Here is a 14,078-nt window from a genome sequence, read left to right on the forward strand (position 1 = left end):
CTTTTTGATGTCAATGTAAATGGGATTGTTTTCCTAATTTCTCTTTCTGATAGTTCAATTATAGTATATGGAAATGCAACAGATTTATATATATTAATTTTCTATCCTGCTACTTTACCAAATTCATTCATGAGTTCTAGCACTTTTTGGTGGTGTCTTGAGGATTTTTTATGTACAGTATCATGTCATCTGCAAACAGTGACAGTTTTTCTTCTACCTTTCCAATGTGTATTCCTTTTATTTCTCTTTCTTGTCTGATTGTTATGACTAGGACTTCCAATACTATGTTGAATAAAAGTGACAAGAGTGAGTATCCTTGTCTTCTTCCTGATCTTAGAGGAAATGCTTTTAGGTATTCTCTATTGAATATGATGTTAGCTGTGGGCTTGTCATACATGGCCTTTATTATGTTGAGGTATGTTCCCTCTATACCCGCTTTGTGGAGAGATTTTGTCATAAATAGATGTTGAATTTTATCAAAAGCTTTTTCTTCATCTACTGAGGTGATCATATTATTTTTATTTTTTCAGTCTGTTAATGTGGTGTTTCACAGTGTTTGATTTATGGATATTGAGCCATCCTTCCATCCCTGGGGTAAATCCCACTTGATCATGATACATGATCCTTTTAATATATTGTTGAATTTGGTTTGCTGATATTTTGTTCCAGATTTTTTCATCTATGTTTATCAGTGATATTAACCTGTAATTTTCTTTTTTTTTCTTTTTTGTTTTTAACTATATCTTTGATTTTGTTATCAGGATGATGCGGGTCATGTAGAATGAGTTTGGAAGTGTGCTTCCTCTGAAATTTTTTTGAAATATTTTGAGAAGGATAGGTATTAACTCTTCTCTAAATGTTTGGTAGAATTCACCTGTGAAGCCATCTGGTCCTGGACTTTTGTTTGCTTGGAGGTTTTTAATTATTGATTTAATTTATTTACTGGTAATCTGTCCATATTTTCTATTTCTTCCTAATTCACTATGGGAGATAGTACATCTGTAGGAATTTATTCATCTAGGTTGTTCATGTTATTGATGTATAGTTATTCATAGTAATCTCATGATCCTTTGTATTTCTGTGTGTTGGTTTATCTTCTACTTTTTTCACTTCTGATTTTATTTATTTGGGCTGTCTCTTATTTCTTGATGAGTCTGTCTGCTAAATGTTTATTTCTTATCAAATAAATAGCTCTTAGTTTCATTGATCTTTTATGTTATTTTTAATATCTATTTGATTTATCTGCTTTGATCTTTATTATTTCTTTCCCTATACTAAATTCTGGTTTTGTTTGTCTTGTTTATCTAGCTCCTTTAGATGTAATGTTAGGTTGTTTATTTGAGATTTTTCTTGTTTCCTGAGGTAGTCTTGTATCACTATAAATTTCCCTCTTAGAACTGCTTTTGCTGAGTCCCATTGATTTTGCTTTTGTTTTCATTTGACTCCAGGTATTTTTTGATTTCCTCTCTGATTTCTTCAGTGACCTATTGGTTGTTTAGTAATGTATTGTTTAGCCAACATATATTTTTGTGTTTTGAAATTTTTTTTGAAAAAATTATGAGACTAGATTTCTAGTCTCATAGCATTGTCATCAGAAAAGATTTTTTATGATTTCAATCTTCTTAATTTGCCAAGACATGTTTTGTGGCCTAGTATGTGATCTGTCCTGGAAAATATTCCATATGCACTTGAAAAGCATATGTATTCTGTTACTTGGGATGGAATATTCTGTATGTATCTGTTAAGTTCCTCTGAACTACATGGGTCATTTAAGTGTTTCCTTATTGATTTTCTGTCCTGATGATGTCATGGGGTGTTAAATTCCCATGCTATTATTGTATTACTGTCCAGTTATCTTTTTATGGCTGTTAATATTTGCTTTATGTATTTAGGTACTCCTGTGTCAGGGGCATATATCTTACAATTGTTATATCTTCTTGGATTGATTACATAATTTATCAGTATATAATATCCTTCTTTGTTTCTTGTTACAGTCTTTGTTTTAAAGTCTATTTTGTCTCATGTAAGTATTGCTACCCTGGCTTTCTTTATGTTTCCATTTGTATGAAATACCTTTTACCATCCCCTCGCTTTCAGTCTGTGTGTGTCTTTAGAGCTGAAGTGAGTCTCTTGTAGGCAGCATATATGGATCTTATTTTTGCATCCATTCAGCTACTGTATGTCTTTTGATTGGAGCATTTAGTCCGCTTACATTTGAAGTAATTATTGGTAGCCATGTACTTATTACCATTTTGTTAATTTCTTGGGGGTTGTTTTTGTAGTTCTTTTTTGTTTCTTCTTTTCTCTCTTCCCTTGTGATTTTGATGACTATCTTTAGTGTCACATTTGAATTCCTTTTTGTGTGTATATGTATGATAGATTTGGGGTTTGTGATTTCTGTGAGGTTTATAGATAACAATCTATACATATGTGATTATTTTAAGTTGCTGATCTCTTAAGAGCAAATGCATTTAACCACTCTACATTTTTACTGCACCCACCCACATTTCTGTTTTTGACATCATATTTTATATCTTTTTTGTGTGTAATCCCTTAACTGTTTATTGTGGACATAGATGATTTTACTACTTTAGTGTTTTAATCTTCCTGCTAGATTTATAAGTGGTTGATCTACTACCTTTACTATATATTTGCCTTTACCAATGAGATTTTTCATTTTGTAATTTTTGTATTTCTAGTTGTGGCCTTTCCTTTTCCTCTTAGAGAAGTCCCTTTAACGTTTTTAATAAAGCTGTTTTGTGATGCTGAACATCTTTTAGCTCTTGCTTGTCTGTAAAACTTTAGATCCTTCAAATCTTAATGTATCCTTGCCAGATGGAATATTCTTTTTTGTAGGTTTTTCCCTTTCATCACTTTAAATATATTGTGCCATTTCTTTCTTGCCTGCACACTTTCTGCTAAAAATTCGGCCAAGTCTTATGGGAAGGAGTTCCCTTGTACATAATTTGTTGCTTTTTCCTTACTGCTTCTAATATTCTGTGTCTTTACTTTTTGCCATTTTAATTACAATGTGTCTTGGTGTGGTCTTCTTTGGGTTGATCCTGTTTGGGACTTTCTGTGCTTCCTGGACCTGCATGTCTGTTTCCTTTCCCAGGTTAGGGAAGTATTCAGCTATTTTGTCTTCAAGTGTATTCTCTGCCCCTTTTATTTCTCTCTTCTCCTTTTGGGACCTCTTTTTTTTAGCTTTTTATTTTATATTGGAATATAGTTGATTAACAATGTTGTGTTAGTTTCAAGTGTACAGCAGAGTGATTCAGTTATACATATACATGTATCTATTCTTTTTCAAATTGTTTTCCCATTTATGTTGTTATATAATACTGAGCAGAGTTCCCTGTGCTATACAGTAGGTCTTTTGGGACCTCTTAATGTGAATGTTGGTACACTTGATATTGTCCCAGAAGTCTCTTAAATGCTCCTCAGTTTAAAAAATTCTTTTTTTCCTTTCTCTGTTCAGTTTGGGTGAACTACTCTGTCTTCCAGTTTGCCGATCAGTTTTTTGTTTTGGTTTTTTTTTTATATCATCTAATATACGGTTGATTCCTTCTAGTATATTTTTTATTTCAGTTATCGTATTCTTCAGTTCTCTTTGATTCTTCTTTATATTTTCTAACTCTTTGTGAAACTTCTCACTATGTTCATCCATTCTTCCCCTGAGTTCTTTGAGCATCTTTATGATCATTACCTTGAACTCTTTATAAGGTAGATTTCTTATCTCCACTTCACTTAGTTCTTATTCTGAGGTTTTATCTTGTTCCTTTGTTTGGGACATATTCCTCTGTTACCTCATTTTTCCCAATTCACTTTTATTTCTATGTATATGGTAGGCTGGTTACATTTCCTGATCTTGGAGATACAGCCTTATGTAGGAGACATCCTATGGGGCCCAACAGCACAGTTTGCTCTGGTCACCAGAGCTATATGTTCTAGGGGTGCCCTCTATATAGGCTGCATGTGTTCTTCTGTTAAGATGGGCTGACTACTGTGAGCACTCTAATAGGCATGGCCAATCCCTGCTCCAGTTGGTGGGTGGGGCCAGGTCCTGGCATGGTTGCCTGCATGACCAGAGGAATCCTGGTTCTGATGTAGACCCACTGGTAGGCAGGGCCAGGTCCTGAGTTGGCTGGCTGCAGAACCCTGGGTGGTTTGGAGGCTAGTGCAGGCCCTCTGGTGGGCAAAGCAGTGTCCCATGGTGCTGGCTCTGGGACATGGAGTCCCAGAATTAGTGTCAGACTACTGATTGGTGGAGTCATGACCTAGGAGGGTCCCGGGGCTGCTGTTGACCTGCTGGCTGGTGAGGCTGGTTCCTGACATGGCTAGCTGCAGGGTGAGGTATGTCCCAGGGCTAATGCCAGCCTACTGGTGTGTGGAGCTGGGTCCTGGGCCCTCTGATGGGTACAGTCAGATCCTGGGGTGACTGGGGGCTGAGAGGGTCTTATGGTAGGCAGCCTCCAGGTGGATATGACTGTGTCCCCACCCAAATAACTGCTTGGCCTGGGGCCTCCCCAAGGTGCTGACTGGTTGGTGGGTGGGGCTGGGTCCTAGTACCTATACGATAGAGGTTGTATTCTAAAATGGCACTTGCCAGCACCAGTGTCCTTGTGGTTGAAGAGCTCCCCTAAATGGCTGCTGCCAGCATCTTTTTTCCCTGGGTGAGTCCCAATTTCCTGCTGCCTCTAAGGGAGGCTCTCCAAGATCAGCAAGTGGATCTGCCCCAGGCTCCTTTCAAAACGCTGCTTCTGCCCTGGGTCTCCGAGTGTATGAGAGTTTGTGTGAGTCCTTTAAGAAAGGAGTCTGTGTTTTCTACAGTCCTCTGGCTCTCCTGAAAGTAAGACCCACTGGCCTTCAAATACAAACATTCTGAGGCCTCACCTTCTTGGTACAGGACCATTAGACTGGGCAGCCTGATATGGGGCTCAGAGCCCTCGGTCCCTGGGGACAACCTCTGTAATTGTGATTATTCTCCCGTTTTTGGCTTACCTGAGGGCATAGGTCTTTACTCTACCATGTCTCAGCCCCTCCCCCCTTTCTTGTTGTGGTTCCCTCCTTTTTTTTTTTTTAACATCGTAAGGGAGTATAATTACTTTACAATGTTGTGTTCATTTCTACTATATAACAAAGTGAATCACCTATATGCATATATCCCCAAATTCCCTCCCTCTTGTGTCTCCCTTGACCCTCCCTATCCCAACGCTCTAGGTGGTCACAAAGCACTGAGCTAATCTCCCTGTGCTATGCAGCTGCTTCCCACTAGCTATCTGTTTTACCTTTGGTAGTGTATATATATCCATGCCGCTCTCTCACTTCGTCCCAGCTTACCCTTTCCCCTCCCTGTGTCCTCAAGTCCATTCACTATGTCTGTGTCTTTATTCCTGTCCTGCCCCTAAGTTCATCAGAACCATTTTTTTTTTTTAAGATTCCATATACATGTGTTAGCATACGGTATTTGTTTTTCCCTTTCTGACTTACTTCACTCTGTATGACAAACTATAAGTCCATCCAACTCACTACAAATAGTTCAATTTCATTTCTTTTTATGGCTGAGTAATATTCCATTGTGTATATGTGCCACATCTTCTTTATCCATTCATCTGTGATGGACATTTAGGTGCTTCCATGTCCTGGCTATTGTAAATAGTGCTGCAATGAACATTGTGGTACATGTCTCTATTTGAATTATCCTTTTCTCAGGATATATATGCAGTAGCAGGATTTGTGGATCATACGGTAGTTCTAGTTTTAGATTTTTAAGGACACTCCATAATGTTCTCCATAGTGGCTGTATCAATTTACATTCCCAGCAACAGGGCAAGAGGGTTCCCTTTTCTCCACACCCTCTCTAGCATTTATTGTTTGTAGATTTTTTGATGATGGCCATTCTGACCAGTGTGAGATAATATCTCATTGTAGTTTTGATTTGCAATTCTCTAATGATTAATGATGGTGAGTATTCTTACATGTGTTTGTTGGCAATCTGTGTATCTTCTTTGGAGAAATATCTATTTAGGTCTTCTGCCCAATTTTGTATTGCACTGTTGTTTTTTGATATTGAGGTGCATGAGCTGCTTGTATATTTTGGAGATTAATCCTTTGTCAGTTGCTTCGTTTACAAATATTTTCTCCTATTCTGAGGGTCGTCTTTTCATCTTCTTTATGACTTCCTTTGCTGTGCAAAACCTTTGAAATTTCATTAGGTCCCATTTGTTTATTTTTGTTTTTATTTCCATTTCTCTAGGAGATGGGTCAAAAAGGATCTTGCTGTGATTTATGTCATAGAGTGTTCTGCCTATGTTTTCCTCTAAGAGTTTGATAGTGTCTGGCCTTACATTAAGTCTTTAATCCATTTTGAGTTTATTTTTGTATACGGTGTTAGGGAGTGTTCTAATTTTGTTCTTTTATATGTAGCTGTCCAGTTTACCCAGCACCACTTATTGAAGAGGCTGTCTTTTCTCCATTGTATATTCTTGCCTCCTTTATCAAAGATAAGGTGACCATATGTGCATGGGTTTACCTCTGGGCTTTCTATCCTGTTCCATTGATCTATATTTCTGTTTTTGTGCCAGTACCATACTGTCTTGATTACTGTACCTTTGTAGTATATTCTGCAGTCCAGGAGCCTGATTCCTCCAGCTCTGTTTTTCTTTCTCAAGATTGCTTTGACTATTTGAGGTCTTTTTAGTTTCCATACAAATTGTGAATTTTTTTGTTCTGGTTCTGTGAAATATGCCATTGATAGTTTGATAGAGATTGCATTGAATCTGGAGATTGCATTGGGTAGTTTAGTGATTTTCACAATGTTGATTCTTCCACTCCAAGAACATGGTCTATCTCTCCATCTCTTTGTATTGTCTTTAATGTCTTTCATCAGTGTCTTATATTTTTCTGCATACAGTCTTTTTTCTCCTTAGGTAGGTTTATTCCTAGGTATTTTATTCTTTTTGTTGCAGTGGTAAATGAGAGTGTTTCCTTAAATTCTCTTTCCGATTTTTCATCATTAGTGTATAGGAATGCAAGAGATTTCTGTGCATTAATTTTGTATCCTGCTACTTTACCAAATTCATTGATTAGCTCTAGTAGTTTCTGGTAGCATCTTCTCTATGTATAGTATCATGTCATCTGCAAACAGTGACAGCTTTACTTCTTCTTTTCCAATTTGGATTCCTTTTATTTCTTTTTCTTCTCTGATTGCTGTGGCTAAAAGTTCCAAGACTATGTTGAATAATAGTGGAGAGAGTGGACAACCTTGTGTTGTTCCTGATCTTAGAAGAAATGGTTTCAGTTTTTCACCATTGAGAACAATGTTGACTGTGGGTTTGTCATATATGGCCTTTATTATGTTGAGCTATGTTCCCTCTGTGCCTACTTTCTGGAGAGTTTTTATCATAAATGGCTGTTGAATTTTGTCGAAAGTGCATCTATTGAGATTATCATATGGTTATTATCCTTCAGTTTAATATAGTGTATCACATTGATTGATTTGTGTATATTGAAGAATCCTTGCATTTCTGGGAAAAACCCCACTTAAGCATGGTGTATGATCCTTTTAATGTGCTGCTAGAGTCTGTTTGCTAGTATTTTGTTGAGGATTTTTGCATCTATGTTCATCAGTGACATTGGCCTGTAGTTTTCTTTTTCTTTGACATCTTTTTTTCTTGTTTTGATATCAGGGTGATGGTGGCCTTACAGAATGAGTTTGGGAGTGTTCCTCCCTCTGCTATATTTTGGAAGAGTTTGAGAAGGTTAGGTGTTAGTTCTTCTCTAAATGTTTGGTAGAATTCGCCTGTGAAGCCATCTGGTCCTGGGCTTTTGTTTGTTGGAAGATTTTTTATCACAGTTTCAATTTCAGTGCTTGTGATTGGTCTGCTTATAGTTTCTATTTCTTCCTGGTTCAGTCTTAGAAGGTTGTGCTTTTCTAAGAACGTGTACATTTCTTCCAGGTTGTCTATTTTATTGGCATAGAGTTGCTTGTAGTAATCTCTCATGATCCTTTGTATTTCTGCAGTGTTAGTTGTTACTTCCCCTTTTTCCTTTCTATATCTATTGATTTTAGTGTTCTCCCTCTTTTTCTTGATGAGTCTGGCTAATGGTTTATCAATTTTGTTTATCTTCTCAAAGAACGAGCTTTTAGTTTTATTGATCTTCTCTGTTGTTTCCTTTATTTCATTTTCATTTATTTCTGATCTGATATTTAAGATTTCTTTTCTTCTGCTAACTTTGGAATTTTTTTGTTCTTCTTCTCTAACTGCTTTAGGTGTAAGGTTAGGTTGTTTGAGATGTTTCTTGTTTCATGAGGTTGGATTGTATTGCTATAAACTTCCCTCTTAGAACTGCTTTTGCTGCATCCCATAGGCTTTTGTTTATCGCGTTTTCATTGTCATTTGTTTCTAGGTATTTTTTGATTTCCTCTTTGATTTCTTCAGTAATCTCTTGGTTATTTAGTAGCATATTGTGTAGCCTCCATGTGTTTGTATTATTTACAGGTTTTTTCCTGTAATTGATATTTAGTCTAATAGCGTTATGGTCAGAAAAGATACTTGATAACGATTTCAAGTTTCTTAAATTTACCAAGCCTTGATTTGTTACCCAAGATATGATCTATCCTGGAGAATATTCCACGAGCATTTGAGAAGAAAGTGTATTCTGTTGTTTTTGGATAGATTGTCCTATAAATATCAATGAAGTCCATCTTGTTTAATGTGCCATTTAAAGCTCGTGTTTCCTATTTATTTTAATTTTGGATGATCTGTCCATTGGTGAAAGTGGGGTGTTAAAGTCCCCTGCTATGATTGTGTTACTGTTGATTTCCCCTTTTATGGTTGTTTGCATTTGTCTTATGTATTGAGGTGCTCCTATGTTGGGTGCATAAATATTTACAATTGTTATATCTTCTTCTTGGATTGATCCCTTGATCATTATGCAGTATCCCTCTTTGTCTCTTGTAATAGTCTTTATTGTAAAGTCTACTTTTTCTGATATGAGAATTGCTACTCCAGCTTTCTTCTGATTTCCATTTGCATGGAATATCTTTTTCCAACCCCTCACTTTCAGTCTGTATGTGTCCCTAGGTCTGAAGTGAGTCTCTTGTAGACAACATATATTTGGGTCTTGTTTTTGTATCCATTCAGCCAGTCTATGTCCTTTGGTTGGAGCATTTAATCCATTTACATATAAGGTAATTCTTGATATGTATGTTCCTATTACCATTTTCTTAATTGTTTTTCATTTGTTTTTGTAGGTCTTTTCCTTCTCTTGTGTTTCCTGCCTTTAGCATTTGTTGTAAAGCTGGTTTGGTTGTGCTGAATTCTTTTAGCTTTTGCATGTCTGTAAAGGTTTTAATTTCTCTGTTGAATCTGAATGAGATCCTTGTTGGGTAGAGTTATCTTTGTCATAGGTTTTTCCCTTTCATCACTTTAAATATGTCCTGCCACTCCCTTCTGACTTGCAGAGTTTCTATTGAAAGATCACCTGTTACTCTTATGGGGATTCCCTTGTATGGTATTTGTTGTTTTTTCCTTGCTGCTTTTAATATTTTTTCTTTTTATTTAATGTTTGATAGTTTGATTAATATCTGTCTTGGCATGTTTCTCCTTGGATTTATCCTGTGTGGGACTCTCTGTGCTTCCTGTACTTGATTGACTCTTTCCTTTCCCATATTAGGGAAGTTTTTCACTATAATCTCTTCATATATTTTCTCAGACCCTTTCTTTTTCTCTTCTTCTTCCGGGACCCATATATTTTGAATGTTGGTGTGTTTAATGTTGTCCCAGAGGTCTCTGAGACTGTTCTCAATTCTTTTCTTTCTTTTTTCTTTATTCTGCTCTGCAGTAGTTATTTCCACTATTTTATCTTCCAGGTCACTTATCCATTCTTCTACCTCAGTTATTCTGCTATTGATTCCTTCTAGAGAAATTTTAATTTCATTTATTGTGTTGTTCATCATTGTTTGTTTGCTCTTTAATTCTTCTAGATCCTTGTTAAATGTTTCTTGTATTTTCTCCATTCTCTTTCCAAGATTTTGGATCATCATTACTATTATTACTCTGAATTCTTTTTCAGGTAGGCTGCCTATTTCCTCTTCATTTGTTAGGTCTGGTGAGTTTTTACCTTGCTCCTTCATCTGTTGTGTTTTTCTCTGTCTTCTCATTTTGTTTAACTTACTGTGTTTGCAGTCTCCTTTTAGCAGGCTGCAGGTTTGTAGTTCCCATTGTTTTTGATATCTGCCCCCAGTGGATGAGGTTGGTTCAGTGGCTTGTGCAGACTTCCTGGTGGAGGGGACTGGTGCCTATGTCCTAGTGGATGGGGCTGGATCTTGTCTTTCTGATGGGCAGAGCTGCGTCCGGTGATGTGTTTTCGTGAGTCTGTGAACTTATTATGATTTTAGGCAGCCTCTCTGCTGTGGGTGGGGTTGTGTCCCTGTCTTGCTAGTTAATGGGCATGGGGCATCCACCACTGGAGGTTGCTGGCCATTAGATGGAGCTGGGTCTTAACATTGAGATGGAGATCTCTGGGAGAGCTCTCTCTGATTGATATTACGGGGGGCTTGGAGGCCTCTGGTGGTGCAGTGTCATGTATTCTCCAACCTTAGAGGCTCAGGCCTGACACCAGGCCAGAGCACCAAGGCCCTGTCAGCCACATGGCTAGGTATGTGGGGATTTTCTTGCCTTTTGCGAAGTCTGAGGTCTTCTGTCAGCATTCATTAGGTGTTCTGTAGGAGGTGTTCCACATGTAGATGTATTTTTAAAAATTTATTTATTGATTTATTTTTGGCTGCATTGGGTCTTCATTGCTGTGCAGGAGCTTTCTCTAGTTGTGCAAGCAGGGGCCACTCTTCATTGCAGTGTGCAGGCTTCTCACTGTGGTGGCATCTCTTGTGGCGGAGCATGGGCTCTAGGCATGCGGGCTTCAGTAGCTGTGGCACATGGCCTCAGTAGTTGTGGCTCATGGGCTCTAGAGCGCAGGCTCAGTAGTTGTGACACACGGCCTTAGTTGCTCCATGGCTTGTGGGATCTTCCTGGACCAGAGCTCGAACCCATGTCCCCTGCATTGGCAGGTGGATTCCTAACCACTGCACCACCAGGAAAGTCCTGTAGATGTATTTTTGATGTGTTTGTGTGAAGGAGGTTGATCTCCACATCTTACTCCTCCGCAATCTTGAAGGTCCCCCCTTTGGTTCCTTCTTTCTATGTTTAGTTGTAGATGATCTCTTCTGCTAGTCTTCAGGTTGTTCTCATTGATAATTGCTCTGTAAATAGATGTAATTTTTATGTGCCCATGGGAGGAGTTGAGCTCAGGGTCTTCCTGCTCTACCATATTTGCCACTCCCTCCCTTTCTTTTTTAAATTCAATGATATACAAAGCAGAGAACTGATACCATGTTTCTAAGTGCAGGAAAATATTAACTTAAACTTTTTAATGAATAGCAACATATCGTGACTCTTTTAATGCCAGTCAATGTATATCTACATTATCATTTTTTAGTGGCTATAAAATACTTACCATAATTTATTTAGCAAAATCTCAAATAATGGACAGGCAAGTTTTCTGGGGGGTCAAGGACTGTTATAAAAAATTCTGAAACGAGATACTTATGCATGTATCTTTTTGGAACTCTTTTGTTATTTTCTTAGGATAAGTTCCTAGAAATGGAATTACTGGATCAAAGAGGAAGCATTTTTAAAGTGTTTGGCACATGTTGTAAAATTGTCCTCCAGAGAGTTTGTATTTATTTATGCTTCCAACAGCAGTGTACAAGGGTACCTTTTTCCTTATACACTATTATTATTAAATGTCATCCTTCAAATTTTTATTCCTTGACAAACCAGTGAATGGAAAATAATAGTATATTACATTAATATAAACATTTCTATTTTAATTCTAAAATTATTTTATTCTTTATTTGATAACTGGTTATTGCTGTTAATAATTAAAGCCTGCAGCTCATGTTTGACTTTGAGCGGGGGTATTTCTAGAGCTACACATACTTTAAATATAGAACAATTACCTTCTTTGCTCCTCAGTTTCTTTCAAATTCACACTATCTGGTAGATTCGTTTTGTGGAGAAAACGTAGAGTTACTTAGAGCACTTGCTTTGTCCATTGGGAGAAAAAAGATTAGATAGTAAAATAGTAATTTCACATCTTGTTTATATTTTAGTATTTATTGATAGCTTTATGTTTCAGTTGGTGAATTCGTTTTTTCACATGAGCCATCCATAGTCCTTACACAATCTCATGTAGTGTTAGTAAAGTATCCCCATTGTAAAAAGTGTCATGGCTCTAAGAGATAAGACCATAATTTGAGTCCAGGATTGCATGGGATCCAGAGTTTGAATTACTAATTACTACAGTGTATTGCTGATTTCTAAAGTGGTCTCATGCTAATGATGATATGAACAGATTCTCTCTTGATGATAGAGGAATGAGATAATTAATGCCATCACATGGTACCTCTGGTAGCAGCATTTTATTTCCTCAACAGAAAGTTAAAGAATGAGAGAGGAGGGGATTGTCTGCTGTTTTTTGCTTCCTTCAGTTCCCTTTCTTTCTGCCAGCTTTCTGTTTAACCCAGTCATGCAGGGCACAATGTTTTGTGTGTGAGCTGATACTATTCTTTTCCCATGGGCACTCATCCATCCCTGCTCTGTTTCTCTTCATCTCATCTTGGGGTTACATGTAGTCTGCCAGACCTAACTCATTACTCACCCTGGGGCCTGTTTATTCTCCAGAAATCAGAGCACTGGCCTTGGTGGTTATGTGGTCCTTGGTCTCTACCCTCTGGGAGCTGAGGGCAAGAGGCTCTGTCATACTGGGAAACATTAATCATGCTGCCTCTCAAGCTACCAGTCCTGTTGTATTAGACCACTAGCCCAGTTATCTCCACATTCTGTAGAAAGCAGTAGCACACCAGCTAGGCTGTGGCATGGGCTTCTTCTGGTTGTGTATAGACTCAGAGCCCATGAAATGGGTATATAATTGTTCACAAATATCTCCAAATATAATATTTCTTACAGTTTATTCTTTATTTGTTTTCCTTTACAGTAATAAGTTTTCCATTATACGAGTCTGGATTTCTAGCATCCCTTGCAGAAAAATGTACATTTCTCCTCATATTTTCCCATCTTCAGGCCTAGAACAGAATGGGGATTCTTTATAGCCAGAATTTTATTGATTTATACAAACAAGAGGGACTTTGTTCTTTTGCTCATTTCACAAATATTCAGTGAGAACTGAGTGTATGCCAGGCACAACTCAAGGCATAGAGAGGTGAACCAGACAGACTAGATCTTCCCTTCATGGGATGGCATTGGGGTAAGGAGGCGGAAATAAACAATAACAAAATAAATGAAATTAGTCATGCATGCTATGAAATAAATGGAAATAGAAGGCTGCAAGTGATGGGTTAGGGTGGTGGGAAAGGGCTACTTACAAGTGAATGTCAGTGAGCATGTGACATTTGAACTGTGACTGAGTGACTAGGAGGGGCCAGATATGCAGAGATCTGGAGGCCAAGGCCCCAAGGAGGGAAGGATTTTGGCCCATTCTAGAAGGATAATGTGGCAAGAGCATAAAGAGTGGGGGGAAAAGAGGGAGAAGTCAAAGATAAGGGAAGGGTCACATCACGTAGGACCTAATGGGCCATTTAGATTTTATTCAAACTTCAGTAGGAGGCTACTGAAGAGTTTGACGTGGGAGTTTGAAAACAATCTGTTTCACATTTTTAAAGCATTAGTCTGGCTTTTGTGTGGATTATAGAGGAGCACAAGTAGCAGAGAAACAACCAGCTGGGTGACTTTTGCAGTCATCAAAGCTGGAAATAACAGTGACTTAGACCAGGGTGAACATAGTATAATGAAAGAGAATTTAATGGATATAGAATATATTTTTCAGGTGGATCCAAAAGCATTTGTTGATGGATTGGATGGTAGTAGTGATGATGGGGTGAAGGAAATAGAAGAATCAAGGAAGACTCTAGATTTTTCACCTGAGCGTTTGGGTACAGTGATGACATTTACTGAGATGAAGAAGATTCAGGAAAGAATAATTCTCATGCGGCAGAA

Source organism: Mesoplodon mirus (genome assembly GCF_964341445.2).
Source record: "Mesoplodon mirus genome assembly, chromosome: 6".
Lineage (NCBI taxonomy): Eukaryota > Metazoa > Chordata > Mammalia > Artiodactyla > Ziphiidae > Mesoplodon > Mesoplodon mirus.